This window comes from Aphelocoma coerulescens, chromosome 2, assembly GCF_041296385.1.
Source record: "Aphelocoma coerulescens isolate FSJ_1873_10779 chromosome 2, UR_Acoe_1.0, whole genome shotgun sequence".
Classification (NCBI taxonomy): Eukaryota; Metazoa; Chordata; class Aves; order Passeriformes; family Corvidae; genus Aphelocoma; species Aphelocoma coerulescens.
The window spans coordinates 46000737-46005211 of NC_091015.1; the positions used below are offsets into that span (position 1 = coordinate 46000737).

Here is a 4475-nt window from a genome sequence, read left to right on the forward strand (position 1 = left end):
CTTCCATCACTTTTTTTTTAGCAGAGCTAGCCCTCTCATTCTCTAAAACCATTTGCAGAGGGAACAGTGCAGAAGGAATAAGACATCTTCTCCCAAGTAAGTAGGCTATACTGTGTGCTCCCAAGTCAACTCAGGAGTGCACAGTATAGCCTACTTACTCCATCCCCAGAAGCAATGATGCAGCTTCAAGAAAGTCTAGTTATGAAAGGTGTGGGAAGAGATAGAGTCAAACTTGGTGAGTCATGGGAGCATGCCAGGGGCAGAGCCTGCATTCAGGACTTGGGAACACTCCCACCTGTAAACCTGATAATAAGTAAGAAAGAAATTATTAATAATTAAAATAATTATGGAATAAATTAAGATAATTAGTCTCCTTATTTATCTTCTAAAGTGTTGTCCGAAACTGGAATCCCAGGATTCCAGGCCCTCTGGTTTTGTGCCACCCTATAAAAAGGAGTCCCTGTCATTAGGTCTTCTTGGGCAGGAGTTACTATTTGTGACACTGTCCACTTGTGCAGAGGTGCAGCTCCTCAGCTGGGAGGAAACACTGAACTGGGAAGTGGGAGTAGTGAAACCATGACAAAACCAGCTCTTTCTATACTCCAGATATTTTGCAGCTCTTCCTGGTAGATGGGTCAGTCTCAGTGGGGCAGAGATAGCAGTTTGCTACCCCCCAAGGGTGTGTGTGGGGCGGAGAGGCCACAAAACATCGAGTGGGGATGGCAAGCCTGCTGGCCTTGGTACAGGAGGGGAGGAATGTGAGGGTTTGGGAATCCACAAAGAAAGCTGTGGCAGAAGGTAGAAGATGGGTGGTGATAACATAACTATGCCTTCTGCACTCCCAGTGACATCCTGCCTCCCTCACCCCACAAACCCCCATCTGTGGTTGGTGCTGTACTCCTGGGGTTCCCCTGCTTTTTTCAGCCGTACACAGCACTGTTACAGTTGGTCCAAATGAAGTTTTTAGCCTGTTTAGTTTCTGCTGCTTAGTGGTTAGCTGTGGTGCCTGCGGCTGTGTCTCTAGTGCCCAGGATTTCCAGGTGGTCCCCCACACAGATGTGGGGAAGGCCCATGACTGGGTTTGCACAATCAGTGCTTAGGTCACTGTAACTTCATCTTACAGAAACAATAGGGATCTTCTATGCAGAGTTCTATTATCTAAGGCAGTGCTGTATCACGGGTGCTGGCTGGCACCTGCACCTTGTGTGCAGGTAGCAGAAAGGAGGCCCTTGCTCTCCCATCTCTGCCAGCTATGCCTGTGCCAGTCTTCCAGGGGTCTGTCAGGCTTCCAGCACCAAATCACCTGCCCTACACAGACCATGCAGTCAAAGTACACCAAGGGGAGTCCCAGAGGATTACAGGGATCTCTGCAATGAATTAAAAGCAGAAAGAACAGAAAAATACATTAGAGAAAGGAATAAACAAAAGAATTGTGAGGAGTCAAAAGAAAGAGAAAGTAAGAGAAAAATAGATAGTACATCCCATGTGTGCATGAAGAAATCCAGAGCTCTCACTACCACAAAATAACACTGCGTAAGCCTATGCAGTAACTGCTGATGGTAAAATAACTTCGACAAACAGCTTCTGGACTTCACACACACAGCTCAAATTATGCAAAGGCAGGAGTGATTGTCCTGTGCTGTGTGACTCCAGCCTTTAATTTTCTCACTTGGTTTGTGTTAAATCAAAAGTCTGACTGCAGTCAAGAGTAGCATCCTCTGGGTAAGAAGCATATAAAAACTGCTAAATGGTCCATCACTAACAAGAAATTTGTGTGACTGAAGCAGCCATGGGTGTTGCAATGACATTTTCTCCATTTATTTTTATGCATTTTTTTCTTTAAAAACTGGGTAATTGGGGTGTAAGATTTCCTACAAGAGCAAAAACCTGATGGGAAGGTCTGCCATCTGTATTATTAGAGTCACATGTAAGCACCATGGGAAGCTGATGAGATGCTAGAGAGCCTAATGAGCAAAATTTCAGTACTGTTAATACTTCCAGTGATTCATAAAATATTGATAGCAGTCCTGAATGCACTGTGGCCAAGAGGGAGGCCACTTCACCCACAAGGAATGCACTAATGAAAGGACACAACAGGATTTTCTACTCAGAAAGGTTCCCTGGAAGAGCAAGAGCTACACTTTTCCTATTTGAATTGAATGACAAGAATAAAAACAGGTGGGAGCATTGGAAGAAAATCTCACTTGAACAAAAGGAGGGAGACAAGGCTGGGTTGGGCATGCTGGATCTGACTGGGCTGCGAGACAGGGATGGGGGTTAGGGGTGGGCTCCCAGAGCTCAGCTTCGGGCTGGGTGGTCCCTGTCAAAGCAATACATTCATCATTAGGCTGCTATTAGCTGAGTCATTCTTTAATTTATGGAAGCAAGATAGGCCCCAAAAGCCCTAAATGACAACTAAGTAATAACCAGAAGTCAGGCACACCCTAAACTGCATTTTAATTTCCCCTTTTGTGACTCAAGAATGCAGCTGCCTCCTTTGCTGGAATAATGGTAACACACACGCTCTTGCATTTAAGCCTGTCAGGTGTTCACGGTGAATCCGTGCATGTCTGCGTGTGAAATGCATGTGTGATCTGCTGGGAGCATGGGCTCTGAGCAGGCACCTCCTCGGGGTTATCAGCAGCCTGAGTGAGACCTGAAACCCACATGAGCTGGCACTGGTGTCTCACCTAGCTCCTGGCTTCCTTAATTTGACGCAGATGAGTAGTCTTCCTGAAGTCACCTGGCTACTCACCTGAGCTTGGGAGCTGAGCAACACAGGCAGGCAGGCAGGATCATCTGCTCCCATCTGTGCTTCCTAAACACAGGTTTCAGAGTCAGCTTGACTCGTGCAAACCCACTGACATGCCCCAAAGGACAGAAACTGAAAAATGTAGTGAGGGTTTTTCAGACAATAGTTTGAGTTTGAATCTAATTTAATATCTTTATGTTTAATGATGAAAAACAAGCAACAGTGGGATTATGTAGTGCTCAGATTTATGGATGCATTATAATTAGAAAATTAGTATGTACTGTACTTGTGAATTCAGCCAACAGAAGAAAACAGCTTGGATATATGTAACCGACAATGACACGTATCCACTTGTATGTTAAAGCATAGGGGGTTTTGGTTTTTTCCCTAATGCAGTGCAACCTGTCATGACCTAATTACATTCACTGGAGACAGCACAACCCATGCTTCCAGACAGTAAATGGTCTTTTCACTCCTGATTCTTGATAAAATTTTGAATGTAATATTTTACTTTTCACTAGAGCAGTTTAAGACAAAGTAAAGCTTTTTTCTTGTTGTTTTTTAACAATATATTTGCATGAAGCTAGAATGTGAGCAATGATCGGGCTTAATATTAAAAAAAAATAAAGAGAAAGAGGTACCTATTTGCAGTTAGAGTGGTTTCTATCTAAGATACTCCTAGCAGGCAGCAGTTCTGCAAGTGTAGTGAAATTAGTGTTTATAAATGTTACTATAGTAACTGTATCTGTAGCCACAAGCTGGTACTTACATTTCTGGTTATCTGGTGAGCATCAGGGTGTGATGGAAAAAAAAGACATGGTATTGTAAGGCAGCCATGCTCTTGAGGATTCAAGAAGGAACTGGAGTAAAATTATTTGCTTCCTGACAACTTTTATCTGTGATTTTACTTTAATTGAATTAATAGGTTTTCAGGCTTTTAAGGGCCATAAGGAATAAGGTTGCTCACCTAGGCTGTGATCCTGTGAGCATTCACCTGTGCAGCTTCAGACATAAATGGCCACCGAGCGGCCTCAATGCACATGAGTGGAGTTATTCACCTGTGTGAAAACAATAAATGTATTTTTAGAATCAAAACTGTAGTTCATTACATGCAAGTGTGCAAACTTAACCCTGGGTTAAATATCATTAACTACCTGGTTAAAGGAGAACCTGGTGATTTGGGAAAAAAAAAAAAAAAAAAAAAAAGGAAAAACATACTGGGGGATGTAAAGGTACAGCAGCTCCCAGGAAAACTAGGAGTCTATGTTCAGGCATGGATATTAAGTGGTCCATGGAAGCCAGCGTGTTGTTCCAGATGTGCTCTTTGCTTGTAACATTTGCTGCCAAGGAGGAGTCGTGGGAAAGCTGAAAGTGAAACTAAGCAAGAACAGTTTCATTTTCAAGTCCGAAAGGAGAAACCTAACCGGCATAAAGAAAATGCAAGCAAAGAGCTGCTTAGGTGGCTGCTAACATACAGCGGCTATTTGCTATTTTAAAACGCGATTCGGACACTTAAAAATTTAAAAATAAAAGACGAAGAAAATTCTCTCCTAAATTTCAGAGAAACTGGATTGTTTTATCACGTTTAATTTCCTGTTAAGCTTGAGGCCGCTACCGCCAAGGGCAGCGGCTCCTCCACCTTAACCAGTCCGTCTTAAAGCGCCGGGGATGGCAGCAGCCATCTTACGGGTCGCTGTCACAGCTGCTGGGAAGCCCGAAGCCA

The 4475-nt window shown here is 43.6% G+C and overlaps 1 long non-coding RNA gene across 2 annotated transcripts; it reads right to left on the minus strand.

Annotated features, from left to right (window-relative positions):
- Nucleotides 1-1199: 1199 nt before the first annotated feature.
- Nucleotides 1200-4116, minus strand: LOC138106532 (uncharacterized). Of its 2 annotated transcripts, none has more exons than XR_011149015.1 (3): nt 3971-4116; nt 3720-3810; nt 1200-1367 (listed from the first exon to the last, which is right to left on the minus strand). It is a non-coding gene; the product is annotated as an uncharacterized lncRNA (long non-coding RNA). The 2 variants fall into 2 exon arrangements; XR_011149016.1 differs by lacking the exon at nt 1200-1367 and adding an exon at nt 2756-2818.
- Nucleotides 4117-4475: the final 359 nt, after the last annotated feature.